Genomic DNA, 20,670 nt, shown 5'->3' with positions numbered 1-20,670 from the left:
CGAGGATTTTGACCACAAGAAAGGGGTTTCACACTTTGATCGAGTATATCTCCTCAACTGAGAGGACCTACAAGGCATGCCATATACTATTGGAATCGGCATGACGAGAACACGATGGTGATGGGTATTCAAGCAAATTTACTATTTCTCAATTTCAAATTCTTTAAGAAGCACAGGGCATGTAGGGCTTCCCAGTGCATCTTGTCATTTGGAGCTTCAATCAATGCAATCCAGACAAATATTAAGAGCATTCAAGAACCAATGTTGGGATAAATGACAACACCATTCAACAATCTCCCCCTTTGTCGTTGACGGCAACACACGTACTCCCTTGTGATTACTGCTCCCCCTGACTCCATGCCTTTGATCTTCTTTCCTTGATTTCTCTCCCTGCCTTGATATCAATGGCAAAGGGTCTGACAAAATATCTTCCTCTAACTTTCTGCAAAATGCTTATCTTCCTAAAACTGCTTCTCTCCCCCTAACCAATTATCTTCCTTTGATGCTCCCTGCAATAGATTGTCTTTCTCCCTCTAACATGTTATGCTTCACATGGGTTGCCACAGTTGATTCCACCTCACTCCTTCTAAAAGTGTGTCCATGACTTTGCATTTCAAACTTGCTGCTCCACAAAGCTTACTAATTTCCCTGATATGACATTGTCTTCCCATCTGCCATATGTCACCCTGCTGAAAGATAGATCTTTAAATCTACAACCGTTGTTACATAGACTCCCCCTCCTCAACATTCACAGGGGGTCAACAAGCTGGATTGTTCAGAATAACATATGAGCTGGCTCTTTGGCTAGATCATCTTGAACCTTGACATCTTCCATTGTAGATTCATTATGACCTTTCGACTTTAGAAATCCTAAAAGAATGATTGCAAAGAGTTTTCATTCACTTGATCTTCTTGCAATTGCTTTTTTCACCAAATCTTCTTGTACCTGATGTTAGAGTTCTCCTTCATCTTGTATCTGTAGTCACAAGCTTTATGTCAATAGTTATGGCATTTATAACATTCAATGTTGAACCTGAATGATGAAGCAAAGGACATATACTTTCTGCTAACAAAGTCATTTTGAAATTTGTCTAGGGTTTTGATGATGACCTTGGTAATCATCCCTGGCATACATTCTACAAATCTCTAGCCATATGCTCGAAGTAAAAACATGAGAAACAACAGCCATTAAACATACTAAGATACCTGGATGAGATGTCTTGTCTTGATGGTCTTCTATAGACATTCTTTCTTGGAGGTACAACCTTTTGTTGAGCATTGCTTCTTAGAGCAGCAACATTTTCAACCTTCTTCTGTCCTTCAATTTGATTTGGCCTTTGAGGGATCTTGCTATCAGGGTTGTTGTCAATGTTGTTGTGTGGAGGCTTGGAGCTTATGTCTTCCTTGCACGGGGCTTCATCTGCATCTTTCGCCTTCATCTTCGATCGAACAATGGCATTACTCTTCCTTTCATCATCCAATAATTTCTCCTTCTGTCGTTTCCTAAGCTTGTCTATTTCAATAATGGCAGCGCCAAGTTCTCTTTGTTTTTTAGCAACATCTTCCTGAAACCTGTTTTTCAAGACTTTTCTTCTTTATTATGCCTCCTCTACTTGCAGCTTTAGAAGAGTGACCTTTTTGCTTAGTTTGTCAAACTCTTGCATTTGTACCTTTTGCCTTTTTCTTTCCTTTTGACCCTGTTTATTTCTGCTAGAGATGCATCAAGCTTCTTTTGCTTTTCGCTTTCCTTTCTGAGCCTGTTCATTTCTGCTAGCGATGCATCAAGTTCCTTTTGCTTTTGACCAACCTCTACTACAAATTCCTCTGACTGGTTTGTCAATTTTTTCTCTTCCTTTTCAGCTTCCCGCATTTGGTGTCTAAGAAGGGCAACTTCTAATCTAAGTATGTGATTTGGCTTCCTTACTTCATTAAGATCACATAAGGCACTAATCAATTATGCTTCCAAGCCTACTACTACTTCTTCTTCTTTATCTAGTCCATCTGAATCACAATCATCATAATCATTTTCATCTTGACCTGCATGCTTCTTTGAGTAGAGATCATGGACCTTCTTCCAAAGACTTTAGCTGATGAGCATTGATCAACTTTGGCTTTTACAGGGTCTGGTAGAGCGCTAAGAATGACATGCATGGCTTTTGTATTGTACCTTCTAGATTCGTCAGTAAATGTGTCTCCAGAAACAATAGAGTGCCATACATAATATATTTGAGCTTGCAAATAAACTTTCATTCTATATTCCCATATTTCATATTTGGCTTCATCAAACTCTAGACCTGGAAGACCAACTTGATTTTCTTCAAGTTTGGATATTGTTGCAGTACCAAAGACTTCCTTTGATCATTTGAATGTGTGCTTCTTTGACTTTCCCATCTCTACACTTTTGAGATTTGCTTTCCAGTTTATAGGCTATCACTGAAGGAACCATCTCTAATACCGATTATTGGAAAAACTATGAGGGGGGTGAATCAATATTTCACTTCAATTAGTTAACTCTTTTAATCTTCAGAGCATTAATTAGCATAAAAACATAAGTCATCATCACATCACATGAATAGATAATAACACCATTCAAAAATGCACAACATCGAGACAACAGACAACAGATTTTTAGGTGGAAACCCAAGAGAAAAGCCACCAAACACTTCTTAATATAGGTCTTCAATTTACATCAATTAGGAAGCTCCAACTTCCAAGTTTTACAACATCAATTAAGGAGACTCTAAACTGAAGGAAGCTTCAACTCCTAGATTTACTAGCTCCAATTGGAAGGACACTCCAATGCCCTAGTTTATAGGCTCCAACCTAAAGGACGCTCTAACACCTTAATTTACCAACTCCAACTAGAAAGACACCCCCAGTGGCACGCACAGCTCGTCCTCCGTGGGCTTAATGGTTAAGAGCATATGTTTCCTCCTAAGAGGTTACAGATTCAAAACCAAAGGGGGGTAGAGTATGTATGCTTTCGTAGACTTAGCAGTCAAATCACTATGCGAAGGTGGGTCCCTTGTCCCACAAACAAGGGGGTCTCATACACCAATGCAGTGTCTGGATTGGTCGTGACCTTAAAATTAGATAATAATAATAATAATAAATAAGGCTAGCACCTTGATTCTAATAGATGGTAACTTGATACTTTTGATAATGTTTGTAAAAAGCATGGTAGCCATGATGATCGAAGCATAACAATGAGATTGATATTTAGGATCTTTTGTTGACCATTGTTATATTTTGATGTGTCTAATAATTATGGCATATGGTAAAACTGAATGCCCCGACATGATGGATTGAGTTATGTGACAAGAAGGAATGTTGTGATCATGATTCTTAAAGTATACTCCTATTAGCTATTTGACACTAACCCTTGATGACAGATTGATGTCATGATGAAGTAGCTGATGATAACATGATATAACCATGATGAATATGTGATATAGTCTGAATTTATGATCTAACAGATTTGTTGATGCATGACAATATTATAGACAAGTTGATGACTTGAATAAAGATGACTAAAGTGGATTCCCATTCAGAGGGAGAATCTCTCCATAAGATCCTTACTCCTATTACCATTGACATTATATGTATATTATTTACTATTGAAATAATATTTATGGACATGAATAGACAAATATCTAACATTGTTGATCTGTAGCAAAGTTATTATTTGAGAAGAGAGATTTTTCCCTTACTCTAAGCCTCAATCACATGGAAGCAAGCTTACAGGTGCGATTGTAGCCTCTCAGTCGCACAAAAGTAAGGTCAAGGGTGCAACTTGTTACACTCAGATTTTCAAAGTTCCAGGGAAGCAAAAGTACCAGCTTTTTTCAACAAGGATCGGATCACATATCAGCAATCCATGTGTCATGGTCATCCCATTCTGCAAGTTATATATTGTAAATGATCTTAGTAAACCTTGAGTCTATGTAACAACCTAGGTAAGCTTATAATTTGATGACGAATTCCATCCTACGAGGTCTTTTAACCTCGTTGATTGCCTGTGTTTTTCGACACGGCTAATCAGATGATTTTTTCCCCTCTAGCTTAAACCCCAAAGCCAGGGTGAAATTTATTGTTGAATTATTAGGTGAGTCCTAGTGTTTTAGTCGAATTTGATGTAAAAGTGGTTTTGGAATAATTTAAGCTAATTGGCTTAATTATTTTATTACAAATCACTTGGTTTACTAGATCATATTGTGTCGCAGATGGGTTATGTGTCTTAAGAGTCTAAGCCAAATGTGTCTTCCCTCTTTAAGTCCTGTAAATGAAAAATCTCATGTATTAGAGGGTTGGAAAAATAATTAAATCCCCTCGTGTAAATTAATTAATTTTTTTGGCATCCCGGATGCGGGTGTTTAAATGGTATGATGGTACGAAGGTGGTGCTTCACATGGGCAGGTGTCAGCCCATGCACGCCACGAGGTACCTTGCAGAACGAGTGAGCTGGTCTCACGCAAGGTTTTTAATGCGGTTCTTTTACTCCTCCATCCGCCTCTTGGTAAATTGTGCAATGGCGCTTCAAAATATTTGTGCTCCCGCGGCCTCCTCGCATTCCTCTGCGGTCTCTTGGCATTCCTCTGCGGCCTCTTCGCATTCCTCTGTAGCCTCTTCGCACTCCTCTGCGGTGTTGTTGGTAACTCAGGGTCAATCACTTTCAGTGCCCAATTCCGTCTCTGTTTCAGGCACGAGAGTGTTTCATAGGCATTGCGCTCAAGTTCAAAGGGCTCACGTTCTGGTTAGTCATTCCCCTCCGTGTATTTGCGCGCTTGTTAATCCTCTGTACATTGCAATGCCGAGAGAGCGTCCTAGAATGGGAAGCAGACGTGGAGGCTCCCGTGGACGTGCCACCTCTCAGAGGTCTGCCCCCATCTCCCCCTCTTCCTCGGTCGAGTTGGCACCTGAGCAAAACCATCCTCATGTTACCAGAGCCGGAAGAGGCAGAGGTCACGGGCGTGGTAGGATGGCTGAATGTGAGCATGCGGCGCATCCAACAGTCCGTTATCGTATCCCCTGCACTCTTGCCAATTCCACTTTCTTAGTTTCTGTTACTATAGAAAATTGTGAAAATCTCAGCGGCCAGGCAGCAGCACATCCGGCAATTCCGCCAGAACAAGGGATGGCGCCTCCAATTGATACTCAATGCCCGGTCATGGGAAGCTCCTCCTTGGCGACTCAAGCTGCCCCTGCAGGTCCAAGCGAGCCTGCTCAGGGAGACCCAACCGGCTCGGTGGTCCTTCGCTCAGACTCGGAAGACTCTTTGCAATACGGGTGCAGGGTAGTGGAGGAACCCTACACTACGGATGATGACTGATCTTGTATGGCATTCTGCTCTCGGCAGCCTAAGAAGTAGGCGCATTACTCTGTTTTTGAAACTCGCAATTTTGCCTGTGTCAGGTCATAGTATGTGTCTATATGTCTCTGTGTCGACTGTATGGGTCTGTATGTCTGAAAGTCCTTGTTTAGCGCTGCACAACAGCGCAATGGTTGTTTGTCTCAGCTTGTCCCTGTTTCGCAATGTTTCGGGTCTTAGGAGAAGACGCAACAGAAGGAAGTCCACCAATTTTTGGAATATGTTCATCTAGGCTAATTGTCAACCTCATGGCAAGATTTTCAAGGCTACGGCCTTGCTGTAACTTTTTGAATCTTTTTGTATAATAATAAAAATAGACAGATTGAGAAAAAAAAAAAAAAAATTGGCAAAATAAAATTAAATCTTAAGCAAAAAAATTAATTAATTAAGGTCAAATTAAATTGTCTTAGGAAAATAAATTATCCAAATGGAAAAATTTGTGGGTCTTAAAAGAAAATTTTTAAAGGTCCTCCACCAAGGGAATATGTATTTTTCAATAAAATTTGGACCCTTTGTTATAGCACCATTTGCCACTCTTGGTAGATCTGATGCTCTGATTATGGCCTAAGGCAACCCTTCCTTCCAGACTTGGTCCAAAATCTAAAAAACAATGTTTTATTCCCTATACGCTACTTTGCCCTATGATAAAAGCTTGTACACACGGGTCAGTATATACCCAACCCGCGTACATGTGTTAAAACACTTAAAAAAATAAATTTTCTTAATTTCAGGCGGAGTTCACGAGTTTTACTTGTTACTCACCTCTTATAGCCCGTGGCCCAACTGTTTCCAAAAAACAAAAAAAAACAAAAACAAAAACAAAAAAAACAAAACTAATTTGGAGAAGTATAAATAAACCTCCATGGGAAGACCTTAAGGGAGAAGATATGAGATATTGATACTATAGTGAGATTATCCCTGATCGAGTCTGATGAAATCTTTGTGCCTCCTGCACTCCCCAAACCTTCATGAAACTCTTGTTTCCTTGTTGGAGATATCCTTGTGTTGGTGATGGAGGAAGATTGTTGAGGTCGGGAAAGGACAGATCCAGAGAACGGTTCCGCTTGGAGCTAGAGAAAGACTCTAGGTCGTATTTCTCCACTTTACTTGAAGTTTACTCCAATAAAGAAATGTCGTTCTGTTCCCAATATTAAATGTGTTTATGCATTCATTTATATTGTAATTTGTTTATGAATCTTACATTGATGCATAATTGTTTATTCATTTATATGATCTAAAGTTAATATCATGAACATCCTTTATGTTTCTACTGTTGTATATGTTTCATTTGAATAATTTTCAGGTTTCAAAGACATCAGGAGAAGTTGAGGGTTTCTACCCTGTGGGATCTACCCAAATGTAGGACCTCTGGGTAAGGACACTCCTGCACAGTTCAGTAGAATAAGCATTTAGGTTGTTTGCCTGAGCATTTCTTGCTGTTGTTTGCCATCTGCTCTGTTGGGGTTTTCAACCCAAGACCCTAGGGTGATCTCACCCGCAACAGAATTGGTGACTCCACTGGGGATAACATTCTTGTTATTCTTGGTTTGGGTTGTTTGTTCTCAATCAGGGTTTGTTTTCTTGATTGCTTGCTTCTACAGTATTATTTGACTCATTAGCTTCCCAAGTATCAAGTCTGATCTTCTGGATCAAGCCTTGATTTTTTTTTCCTAATTGAGCTTTGTATACGTTGTTTTCTTGGGTTACAGTCGCGTATACATGCAGGTTTCCTCAAGCAGACTCGTGTATACGCGAGTTTCTTGTATTAGAAACGAGTGTGCACGCTTCTATGTTTTTACACAGTAGCGTATACAATTTTTTGATTTGTTTTTTCAAATCTTCTTCCCCAGATAGGTCTACTGCTTGGTCATGTCTGTTGTTTTATGGTCACCTACTGTCTAAAGAATTCAGTTTTCCTGCAAGCTTTCTCTTTGAAAATCTCCTTCTCACTGAAAAGCCTAGTTGGCCAAGGATTGCTTCTTAAGCAAGTTTGTGGTTTATGTCTTGGGTTCAAGGCTTTTGTTTGAAGTTCTTGGATGTTCTAGTTTCCAGAACAAGAAATTGATTTCGATTTTGTTTACAGCCCAGATTTCAAGTTACCTTGCTTTGCTTTTCCTTGTTTGATTGGCCTTGTTGCTTTTCGTGTTTTTTTGAGAATCCTTTTTGGCAATTTTGAAAATGTTTCTTTCTTGAGATTTTGTCGATTTGCTTAAATCTTTTGTTGTTGTTCGGATCAGTTTGTGCAAGTTTGTAGTCTTTCTTGTTTCAAGTTTCATTTATTAATGAGTTTTATAACTTGCGAGATTTAAAGACTCCTTGTGCTTATTTCTTGGTCTTTCGAATTTGGTAGTTCTTTTTGTGACCTCAAAAGTTGCTTTCGTTTCCTTAAAAGAAAAATACAAAACTTTCCTTTCTTTTTCCAAGCTTTTGCTTTTCGGTTTCTTTTGTTTTGTTGTTGTTAAGCAATTGGGATCTTTTGCAATTTGTTTTGCTTGCTTTGGAGGGAGATTTGTTTTAATTTTTGCCCCCTTCATTATCAAGTTGGCTTATTGACTCTATAAAGAACCACATTTTGCTTATAGTATGAGTGTTTTTTAGGATCTTGCATCATCATTTAAACTTGAATTAGGTTAGTTTGCACCTTAAGCATTCTTAGTCTTTTTAGATTTTGACTGTGTGTGGAGTGTTTCAGAAAAGAAAAGGAAAATATTTTGATTATATAAGTTTCCGTAGAACCCAAGTAGAAATCACTTTTCATCGAAAAAAATAACTGCATGCATATAGTTAGGTTTCTATTGGTTTCTTTTGTGTCATAAAATATCATCAGTTTCACTCTGGTAAATTGACCCCGACTTAAATAACAGCTTTATAAAATCAAGCGATTTAATAAAATGAACTAGAAATTTTTATTTTTGTCATTAACAAACATCAACAAGTTTAGGTTCATTAGGGCCTTAGAATAGGTAAGTGGAGAGTTAACTCTCCAAGGCCTCTCAAATTATCAAACGTAGAAATTGAATAACGAGTGAAATCCAATATCGTTAGAAAGACCGAGAAAGCTCCATGACTGGGAGTTAAGCACGAGGGAGAGTGAAGATAAGGAAGAGAGATACCCCCTCTCCTACTTGTTGGATCTCGCCTCACAACTGTTCCACCCGACTTTTGATACGAGTTGGTATCCATAGTTGCCTTTCCTAGGGATCACATAGGTGGCTGCGGAGGGGAATCCCATGGCACCTGAGGCTGACATTGCATCACGTTCAGCAGTACTTCTGGAGGGTACCCTTGTGAAGCTTGGGTGCTTGCACCGACAAAGGTTGTTGTTTGGAGGTCAGCATAACTGCTTCTGATACCTTCGCTAGTAGGCCTGGGGCGTAATTACCCCAGACTATTTTCGAAAGGCCCTTGATTTTGGCTTTCTTGTATTTTGGTGTCTGGTCCTAATCACCCGAAGCGGAAATACTTGAAAGTAGTTTGATTGTCTATATCTTTAGGGACTTTTAGAGAGTGCTCTTTGCTCCTAGTTGGCCTAGCTTTACAACTTTTTTGAGTCTTTAAGTAGATTTCTTAAAAATAATTCAAAGTGGCTGATCGACTGGCTCATCGGTCTAGGAGACTTCGTGGGCTTTCACCTACGAGTCTTGAGCCTTCTCCTCAAAGGCGTAGGAGCAATTCTGCCAGTGGTTTTCAATCGGTGGCAGCAGGCGCATCGGAGATTGATCCTCTGGTTGGAGTTATTGATTCACAAGATAGACCTGGTACAAGTAGAGAGTTGGAGAGAAACACTCCAGTTCTTTCTCGAGTCCTCTTCCAGTCGGAAGACATTATTGAAGTCGAGGAGCTCCCTGAGTCTATTTTGACTCCTAATTCTCCTCTTCCTCCCGATCATCCAGACATTTTATTATACGTCGAGACTCTGACCAACAGGCCTTCGAGCCCAGGTTTATATCGATCTTTTCCTTCAATGACCACTGCTGGAAGCATGGCATCCACGATAAGTGCTACGAGTATGCAAACTCCTGTATTCATACAAGGAGGAGGAACAATTTCTATACCTTTCGTTACTCCTAGCACTGCTATATTTGGTTCTACTTCCATTCCATCTTCGAGTGGAAGTTCTCAAGCTGTTGCCTCTGCATTGGCTTTTTCCCTTTTGGAATGCCGACCAGCGCGATTCCTTCGGTCCCGTTAAGTGTTCCATCGGCTGCCTCCACGTCCATGGCTTCCATGGAAAGTGGATCAGCTTCTTTTTAGGGTTTCCCGTTCGAGGGGTGGTCATATACCACATTCCAACCCATCTTTGGGATCAATACCTTTTTCCGCTTCAGGTCAAAGTTATAATCCATTTCAAGGTTAGACAAACCCTGCAGTTAGTGGATTAGGAGCCGGGAATCAATTTTATTTCGGCCAACAAGGGAATATGCCATATTCTTTTGTCAATTCATTCCAGAACTTTTCTCCCTATGCTAATGCATAGAACCCTTACCAAGGGCTCTTTGCTCCTTTTAACACCTCTCTAGGGGAAATTTTACTGGCTACGGAAATTTTTCAGCAGGAGTTTTTCAAAATCCGGTTCTTTCTGGACCACAAGGCGCTCCTTATGGTTCAGTTGGGCCTACAAGTTATTTTAGGCAACTCGGTGCCTTCACAAATCTAGGCCATTCTTTTCAGAACATTGGGAGTTCTGCCCACACTAGGTGGAATCCTCAGGGTCCTCCGTGACTACCTTTCCTGGCAACGTTAAACTTGCCAGATCTTTCTAAATTGACTAATGATCCGATTAGGTATAACCCGGTTTGGCCTCCGGTCCCAACCAAACTTCCCTCAGATATACCTAAATTTGAAGGGAAGACTGGTGAAGATCCGGGGGACCATGTAACCACTTTCCACTTATGGTGTTCGTCCAACTCCCTGATAGACGATTCAATCAGATTGAGATTATTTCAACGTACCCTAACTGGAATTGCGGCTAAGTGGTACATAGAACTACCAGGGGGCACCTTCGTATCTTTTGGCGATTTAGCTACTACCTTTTTGAACCTGAAGACTACTTTGTGTTGAATCTGCTGTTGCATTGCTCCCTATGCCACTGACAAATCACGAACTGGAAATCTTACCTCTCTATCAACTCACTCAAAGAGAGATTTTCCTCGAGAATCTTTGCCCTCCTGACCTGAACTGCGCAATCCCTCTGGGATTCGATCTGCTGCCTACGCAGCACTTCGATCTCCCTCCTCCTCTTCAACGTTGGGCTCTTTTGGTCTACTCTCTTGCTTAACCTCCCTCTGATACCATGTGAAAATTTGGAGACCCAAATCCCTACTACAGCAAACTAATATTACTTCTCCTACTTGTTAATTCATGCAAGTTATTTATTGTGTTACACTGTAAATATCTAAGTAAATAAGACTGCAGCCTTCACTAATTAAATTATATGCGGAAACAAGAATTGAGCAAGAAGAAATAACCACACGCACAATTGATGCGAAGATTTGGATGCCCAAATTTCTACTAGAGCAACTGACTAAGTTTCTCCTACTTGTTAATTTCTTAATCAAGTTACTTACTATTTCCTACAGTAAATATTGAAACTAATACACTGTAGTCTACACCATTTAAATTATAAGCGGAAACAAGAAACTGAATCACAGTTATTTTTAAACAAATCACCCCGAAAAAAACCCAATGCGGGAAGACCGATGCAGCAACTCTGATGGTTTTATTATTATGCAGTAGCAATTTCTAAATACAATCTCCGGATCCTTCCCGGCAATCCAGTTAGTGAGAATATCACTGACAGAGCGATTTGTGAGATTACGTCACATTATCACTGGAAGTCCTGGTTGATCCAGCCCTTGGCTGCCTCTGCACTGCCTCTGCGTCAGCCCCCCGGCTGATCGATTTGCCTCTGAAATTCTCAATTTTTCTCTCCCGGTCTCACACCCCGGCTTCCAGCTATTATCACTTCGTAGTTTTTGAGGTTGTGGAAAAATCACAGAGGTAACCATAGAACCACTTTGGAAACAGGGAATCTAGCCCTTCCAGTTTCAGAGAGGGATCTCTCTTTATGATTTAGCTTTGTTTGACTGAAGGTATTAGGCTAGCTATTAAGTTCAGGTTTGAGTTTTTTGTGTTGTTGGGTTGAAAATGGAAAGGAAGGCCATTAGGCCAATGGAGTCACAGGTTTGGGATGATCAAATACAGTGTTTACAGGCTAAACTTACAGGGCAGGTTAGGAAAATTTACTGGACCCTATAAGATCTATGGTGTGAAGGAGAGGAAAAGATTTAGAAATCCAATAAAAAAACATAGCAATTAAGAATTATGATTTTAATTTTCAGTGGAAAACATAAAAAAATATTCTTAAGCCAGAGATAGAGTGTACATTCAAACAAATTATGTTCTTTATCTTCTTCGAATAATTCAGATTTTAGAATGACATATTAGAATAAAAAGAAAACAAATTGACAAAGAGAGATGCACTTCACCAATAAAAATGACACAGGAATCCTGTAATGAAGTATTTATACAAATTCTTCACAAAATATCTTGATTCAAAATATCAAGATTTATTACAAATATCTTAAAATTGTTTACAAAAATAGGATTAAAATATAGGACATTTAACACTAATGAATTTGCTTGGCACTACCTTTGATGATTTCTAGTGTTAAAGAACAGCAATTTGAATTTGATAGCAAGTCTTATTTGATGACGTGGCATCCAAGTCACTAACTACCAATGAGCTTTTTCCTCATGAAATTCTAAAAAAATAGGGTCCAGTAATCCCTTTGAATATCTCAACCCCTGACAGTTGTACAAAAACTGAGAGAGGCTTTTGTAAAGGAGGATGTTACCAACAAAAACCTCTTTCAGTTTTTGAAAATTCATTTTCATCTGTTTGGAAACCACATTTTAAAACAAGAAATTTCTAGAAAATATGCATTCAAAGATTCATGTGAATCTCCTAAACCATAATCGTTGTTAGAAAACTGAGACACGCTTTTTTAAATGGGTCCATTCTGGACAAAAACCTCTTTCAGTTTTGATAAATTCATTCTTATTTGTTTAAAACTCATGCTCGAAATCACTGTGTTGTATAGGAAAAAAACATAGTTTTAATTGATTATTTTTCCAACTCGGTGCTGACTTTAATTTGCCAACATTCACTATTGATCTGGCGGGAGTGGGATGGAATGGATATATGACGTGGAAGCGGGAGGTGACATGGAGGCGGGGGATGATGTGGAGGCACATGGTTGGTGGAAAGGAAGTGGGGTCTGCCGGTGTGAGGTGTCGAACAGGCAGTGGGGGAAAGGGAACGACGTAAGAGCGAGGTGGGGACGGGAGGTCCACCTGGCAGTTAGGATGAAATAGCGGGAGTTTATATTGGCGGGAGATAGGAGTGGTTTTCGGCGGGAGGGGGGGCGCAATGAGTGAAATGGCAAGGGGGGTGCAAAGCATGGTGAATGTGACAGCGTTTCAAACCCCCCACCCCCCATGGGTAAAGTGGGATGGAGCTCGGGGGGCCCAAAAGCTCTCCCCTGTTGTTGATCCGGGCGGGGGGGATCTCAACTGTTGATTCTTGCTTAGTTGATAATCACATGCCAACAAAACTTATTTGTCGCATTCCAACTTTATTAAAACCTTTGAAACGTTTATGAATAGTATATGCCATTACAAATAATTAATCACATTTAACCACATGATTAATTTATTTCAAATCAAATTAACTAATCTAAACCAAATTAATCAAATCTATGGCGCATTTGATTTTGCAAGCAACTTTACTTTTTCTTTTTTTTTCTTGGAAATAATTTGCAGAATACAATATTATTTGCAATTCCATCAATTGAAATATAATACCCAATCATCATTTGATCCTATGAATCATAGGACCCTAACACTAGCTACAAAAATCAAACCCTCTAGCAAATTTCGGACTCCCTCAAGGCTTCTGCGTGGCCTTGTGTCAGCCTCTCTGGCTTTGCGCTGCCTCTACTGGATCTCTCTCTCTCTTCTCTGTTGAGTATTCTCCGACCGAGAAAGATCTCCCTTCAGATACTATCCCTGCCCCTCTCTGGAAAAGATCACTATCGAAAATCTCTCTGGCAATTGCTCTGCTTCAAAAAATCGAACTTCTAATCTTCTCTCTGTGTGTGTTCTCCAAGTGCCCCTCAAGCCTCTTCTTATATCTTTCTGTTGGACAACCAACGGCCCAAATTAACTTCTAATCAATGGCTTAGATCATTTTGGCTTGATCCTCGTCTTCTTCTAGAAGTTACACCCACAATTTAGATTAATACCCATTAATTATTTTAATTTCCTAAGTTTAGACTTAGGGTCCCATTAAAAATAATTAATTATTTTAATAAATTGTCTACGGGTGGAATTTCCCAAAACGACTTCTGGGTATTGGAGAATGCATGTGTCTAAGTCTCCCTACAAATTTTGAGACTTAGAACACATCCGATGCTACCAGAAATCAACAATTGACACAGTTGGTTTTTGACGAATGTCCCTGGAAAAACCCAGTGTGGGAAAATCAGTGCAGCAGCTGAGGGTTTGTATTATTATGCAGTAGTTTCTGAATACAATTCTTCGAATGCCCAAACTGGCAATCCTATACAGAGATCTAACTGGACAAAAGATAGTGAGATGATCTCACCCTGTCACTGGAAAATCCGGCACTGATCTGCATTGGAGATGAGCCTCTACGTTGTCTTTGCGCAACACTGCGTCACACCTACACAGTTACTGCGTCACTGTTGTTGGGACTGCGTTGCACCTCCTCTTGATCTCTTGCTAGCTGGAAACTTTGGCCCTCTAGCCTCCCGGTCTCACACCCTAGCTTCGGCACTAGATCCCGACTGTTCCCTGGCGAAAATATGGACTCCCTTTGAAGCTCTGTGTTGCCTCTCCGGACTACTCTCTATCCTCTCTGCCTTGCACTCTCCGGATCAAAAAACTTCCTCTGGAAAACTATCCCTGCCCCTCACTGCAAGAATCTCCTTGATGATCTCTCTAGTTGCTTTATGCTACTCTCTTGAGAAATCAATCTTTTGATCACACTCGATGTGTTTTCCAAATGTCCATCGAAGTCCTTATAATCTTCTCATTGAGTAACCAACGGCCCAGATTAATTCTAATCAACGGTTCAGATCATATTGACTCGATCTCCGTCTTTTTCTAGAAGATCCACACCCAGTTTTATTAATACCTTTTAATTATTTTAATTTCATAAGTTTAGACTTAAGCATCCATTAAAAATAATTAATTATTTTAATAAAAATGTCTCCGGTGGAATTTCCCAAAATGATTTATGGGTATTCTGGAATATATGTGTCCTAGCCTCCTTGCAAATTTTGAGACTTAGAGTACATCTAATGCTACCAAAAATCAACACTTAGTCTCTAATGAATGGTTGCTTTCTCTAGAGTTTAAGTTGGTTTTGTTAGATGGTCCACAGCAACCCAGGCCTTAAGGGCACCCACTCCACAGGTATCCAAGGCTTTAAGAGAGGTTGATGAATTGGAAAATGTAGTGTTTCCCACTTACATCAAAGCATTGGGCATTACAATGACTTGGGCAGCTGATGCACCACTAGACCCAACATGCCCCCAGGCTGGCCTTTACACTACCTAACAGGTAGACCATGATTCAGAAACTAGATGAGGATGGTCTTTCATGGGATGACTAGGGAGAGCTTGTTGCACCTAATGGAGCCCTGACATTGGAGAGAAGAGGCATTGCATTGACCATAAATGACCCATGAAGATGACATGGTGATACCCAGTGGGACTTGGCACCCTCAGTGCTGCTTTGAGGTTGGATTTGAGGAATATTCCTCAAATGATGGATGATTGTGACACATGGATACACCTTCAACCTTATACTCACCACTGCATGGCATTTAAAGCCCAAAGAGGGCATGACATCATCATTTGGAGGCTTGCGGCTCACATTGAGCTAGTGGGTTGGCTTGTAACCCAAGGATTATTTATGTTTACTCATTGTCAAACTTGTTTAGGGGCTTCTTAGGCTAAAATTAGATGAGTTAGACTTCATATAAATAAAAGGTCACTCGCTAAATTTTGAGGCAACAGGCCCTAGATTTGTCCTTGATCTACTTGGACCTGGATCTCCAATGTTGAACCCCTACACCTTCCTCAAACCCGACACACTTGGGTATCTCACACCTCACTTAAGAATATCTCTTTGTCAATGGCTTGTGTCGTTTTATGGTGCATCTTTCTCCTCTCCTTAGCCTTCCTTTTATAACTTCTTATTAAGCTAAATCCCTAACCCTAATCTCCAAAGTGATGGATAGCCAAGATTAGATCTCGCCTCACTTGAGATCAACGATTGAGATTAAAACATGATCACTAAAGTAAATACTTTACTTTTCCTAAGTTTATTTAGCTAAATAGCCAACATAATCAATTATGTGTTTTCCCCAAGTTAGACTTAGCCTAAGTTACAATAGCAACTTACTCAGTACTTGAGCAAGCATCCTAAGGAGGCTTTGGGCAACTTTTGCATTCATAGACACTTAGGCCTATGTAGAAGTACCTGCCCGAGCTACAAACATCAACAATCATATACATACTTGGGAGACAGTTCATAGGTTTGATGTTCAGTTCGAAAGAGGCTTTCTTACCCAGGTGCAATAAAGATTATAGATCCATTTCTATGCTTGACAGGCAGTGCTTTTGGGTACATATTCAAGGTATTTTTGCTATATTACACCTTATCAATCCCATAGTATTGTTTGGCTCTACAAACTGGGAACCTAGCCTTCTTTCACTTGACTAAGCCAAACTTGAGACAATCCAATCATGTATGTTGCAACACATCATTCATTGTAAACATATAGATCCATAAGATATCATTAAGATCGAGTCTGGTGTTCATCTTATGCGCCTTGAGACTATTCTTCAAATTGGCTTCCTTTCTCCATAGTATATGAGCACCAGGTGACTCAGCTTCGGGACAAGAACAATACACTTTCCTAGATCTTTGCTCCTCAAAGTAGATTGCTTTTGCTTCTACATGGTTCCCTCAAGATGGTGATGGTGTTGATTCTCCCAAAGGACGTTGTTCCTGAGATAACTCTCTAATTTAAACATTTCATCCAGCTGAAATATTTTGTTCACACAAACTCCAGATTAAGATAAATCACCATGTTTTATGTCTTAAGATCAAATAGGCTTCGTTAATCTTGTCACCTATAGGACAGGAATTCAGAGGAGCAATTTATCTTCTATTACTTTGTATATTGTGAGAATAGGAGAAGGTTCCATTGTCTTTAAAGGGAGTCAAGAGGATCCCTCGCCACCTTCTTCCAATACTCAAACCAGGGGTGTCTAATTGTTTTCTTGAGGCAAGTACTAATATACAGAAGGCAAGTTTTACAAGGTCCACCCAAGGCAAACCACGTTAAGCCAATCACTACCTTCTTTCCCTCAATCTCAGCAATAGATGATCATGGCCGACACACATAGTCTCTTGAGAAATCAGCTTTCAAACCAGTGAGACCACATACTTCTTCTAGACCTAGTGCTAGCAAAACTTGTCCCACCAAGTTCTCAAGGAAGTTCTGCCCACTACACAATTCAGCTACTCACTGCTCCATCATCTCCAATACTTTAAGCTCCATCACCAAATTCTTCTCAACAACCTAGAGAGTTAGGAGATTCACAATGATGGTCAGCTTTCACCTAGAATCACACATCCCAACCCCTTTAGTCCGGGTCTCTCTCTGGAAACAATTATCCAACAATGTTATTGCCCCACCTCTTTGACCAATGACTCCGTTGGAGCATCATCTTCGTCTTCCTCCTCTCATTCTTCTTCTAGCTCTGACGTATCATGAGATGCTCCTTATTCCCTTTTCTTAGATGGGGACGTGTAACCTTTGCTGTTCTGTTTTCGCATCGGCATATTTATCTTTAACGTGGCTTTTTATTCTGTATTATTTTTGGTTATCATTTTTAATCTATTTAGCTTTCCCTTTTTTTTTTTAAATTAGTGATAGGAACTGATTTATCATTTTACACTCCCTCGGTGTATTTCTTTTGACACCCACTGCCCTACTAATCAGGTATCCATTGAACAATAATAAAATGATTTTAGTACAGTGATGTGTGGTTTGATGGTAAGTTTTTTTGGGCGAAGCTCAAAATACCGCAGTGCAAATTTTATTGAGTACATGACCTGCTGTGGTGGCAGTTCAGATTCCCCACCCCTGCCATGGCGGCACAAGAGTCTCGCTTTGCTAAAATCATAAAATCTTAGTATATCGACTTGCAGGAAGTTGAATGTAGTCTTGATGTTATAGTGACAACTGACAGTTACCAATTCACCATGTGATTAAAAAAAAATGATCTTATATTCTTTGTTTTAAACCGATTACACTTCACTGTAACGTTCCCCGAATTGGGAAAGTATATTCCCGCTGAACGTGCTAAGAGGAAGTATGTTATTTTAAAATAATACATGTATGCAAAACCCTCTATACATATATCTGCACATCTAAGGTCATTTTTTCCATTGTCTCTGTTTCAAGATGTATGTTTGCATTTAAACTTGTTCTTAAACACTTCGTTTTAAGTGAAAATGCAATCTTCAACCACCAATAATAATAATAATAATGTTTAATGTCATAGATTGATTGTGTGTTCGGCATGCCCCAGAATAAGTGAAACTAGAATTAATGAAATGCACGATAATTGGCAATGCATGAAACTAATACTAAAAATACCAGGCGCAAAACATCCGAACAAAATTCAGTTTGTCCTAACAATGTTGATGCCATAACATAATAAGTATTTTTTCTTAGGGGAGCAGCAACATTGCGTTAAAACTGGAGTTAAAATTTTTAAAAAGGCTCTTCATGGAGATCTCATACCTTGATAATAGTGCGGTAAGTGGTGCTTGAGGTTTCCACCTTGACCTGAATCCTATTTCTACGTTGGCACCATCAGATGAATAGCTTCTGCTTCTCCTCGCTTAAACAATTTCGTATTGTCAGCAAGAACCCCCCACCGAGTAGCTCGCGATGTGACGATTAGAAGCCCATCGGTCGTAGGAGGAGCTAATATTTTACTTTCACATTTCATAGCAAATTATTTCTCTTCTATTAATTATTGAATTAATGCTTTATAAGAAAGGAAGGAAGAAAGAATTATTGAATTAATGCTTTATAAGAAAGGAAGGAAGAAAGAAGGGAAAAATTATTTTAACATTTACGATGCTAAAGATAGTTTATGGGACAGATTGCTTCTTCGTCTGCTTGATGTATTTGGCCCTCTCCATAACTTTCTATGTTGTCTTTGAAGGCCTCACATTCTAAAATGAAATGTTTTTCTGTTTCCACTTTTCCGGAAGAACAAAAAATGCATACTCTTTCCTCCCACACTTCCTTTGGCCTTTTCCAGCGCCCTGTTTCACAACAGAGTTGATGAGAATTAGTTCTTAACTAAGCAATAAGAATTTTGGCTCTCCAAGAGATACTGGCCTTTTCCTAGCTCCTTAGCCCAAGTACGCTTGTGGAACTTTTCCATAACAAAAGATTGTATCTCTTTGTTGTTTATGGGACACGCGTTCAAGCAAATACCCCATTTACTAAACCATTTGTTATTTTGTTGCATCCAAGGTTTTTTGCTCTTGCACAATCCATCATTAAAGACAATCTTAGGCCATCTACCGTCTTCCATTTGCTCAATTTTTTTTAAATACCTTATGACTTGCACCATAGCAATTGCTTCAATAGGAGCAGTGTTTGTTTCACATCATAAGGAACTGCACTTTTAATCTTAAATTTGTTTTTAATCAAATGCTTCTGAATTTTCTCAATTTGTCTCCACTGCATGTCGGATGCACTGCTGGCCCATAGTTCACAACCATAGAGAATTACTGGAATCACTAGTAGCGCAAAAAGAGTTTGAGTGGTTTTCCAGTCCCATAACTCTGCCTCTCTACACCTATTTTGAAAAACATAAAATGCTTTCCAACCCCCCAAAGTTCTTTTCTTTCTACAACTATTCCAGCTTAGATTTTTGTTGAAGTCAATTCTGAGGTATTTGTAATCCGCAACTTCTTCCAGAATGTTGGCTTCAAGGTAGAATTTATGCTGGTTCTATTTTCTTTTCTTAGAGAAGACCACTACTTTTGTTTTGCTGATATTGACTTGCATCCCCACACTTCTACAAAAATGCTCAAGGGATAGTAAGTGATCTTGCAAACCAAAAGCCGATTTAGCAATCAGATTAAGGTCATATGCATACAAAAAAAGTATTAGAACAAACTTGTCCAAATAGATACCCTCACCCTTTACGAATTTAACCACTCCTCAAGCTTGTCGGTATATAAACCAAAAAGGGTAGCAGACAGTGGGCAACCTTGCTTGACCCCAATATCACTTCTAAAACTTTCAGAAATGCCTGCTAAAGTTTTAATTTTGACTTTCACCTCTTCATACAGGCTACAGCCTATGCACAGTTGATCTCAAATGTTTAGGAACCCCAAGTTCCTACATTCTGTGCCAAAGCTTATCCCTAGGAACCGAGTCAAACGCTTTTATGAAATTAACAAAGCAACAAAAACTTCTTCCTTTTTCTCCCAAACTTTTTCAATGATGTGTCTTAAAGTTATACAATGCTCAATTGTGGAATGTTTAGGTCTAAAACCTACTTGCCCTTTAGCACGCCTATCTCTTTCTTCTGCCCACTTGCTAATTTTGTTTTCTAGCATGCTTTCAAATAGCTTTGTAAAGAAAGGGTTTATCATGATGGTCCTATAATTGGAGGGATTATTGGTGTCACCGCTCTTGAAAAGAGGTATTGCCAGACTAGTTGTCCAATCTGTGGGGAGCCCTTGTTGTATGATGTTGTTGAAGATTTTTGTAATGTGAGGTGCAAGAATCTTTGAGCCCCACTTTAGATATTATGCTTGGAGTTCAGCTAAGTCTTTTTCTTTTCCAATGCCTAACTTCTTGATACCCATCTCTACCTCTTGTATCGTGAAGAGTTCAGTATCAGTATTGACAAGGGGGGAGAGTCTACCTTGGGAACATGCTCATAGTGTTGTCTTGCATAGTCAAACCATTTAGAAGTTGTAATATTATTTCCAATTTGTATCTTTTTCGGTTGGAGCTCCTTCCAGAATAATTTGGGATTATTTTTCCTAGGTAAGATTAGTTCTTCCCTCCTTGAAACCATGAAATCAACCTTTTTCTTACTTAATAATTGCTTTTAAGCTTTGAGATTTATGTTATCATTGTTTGACTCTTTCCACATTCT

The 20,670-nt window shown here is 39.5% G+C and overlaps 1 protein-coding gene across 3 annotated transcripts in view; it reads right to left on the bottom strand.

The window, feature by feature from the left end:
- The window catches only part of LOC149185619 (peptidyl-tRNA hydrolase, mitochondrial-like), a 259,489-nt gene extending 241,008 nt beyond the window's left edge, over positions 1-18,481 (bottom strand). For all 3 annotated transcript variants that reach the window (XM_089412442.1, XM_089412443.1, XM_089412445.1), the window contains exon 1: positions 18,279-18,481. The gene's annotated coding sequence lies outside the window, so the exon portion shown is untranslated. The remainder of the gene's footprint in view (positions 1-18,278) is intronic.
- Positions 18,482-20,670: the final 2,189 nt, after the last annotated feature.

This window comes from Pinus tabuliformis, chromosome 3_1, assembly GCF_031772625.1.
Source record: "Pinus tabuliformis cultivar Carrire ecotype Pingquan chromosome 3_1, CPIR1, whole genome shotgun sequence".
NCBI classification, from domain to species: Eukaryota; Viridiplantae; Streptophyta; class Pinopsida; order Pinales; family Pinaceae; genus Pinus; species Pinus tabuliformis.
Note: the sequence above shows the minus strand (reverse complement) of the source record. Positions and strands in the feature narration are given on the sequence as shown.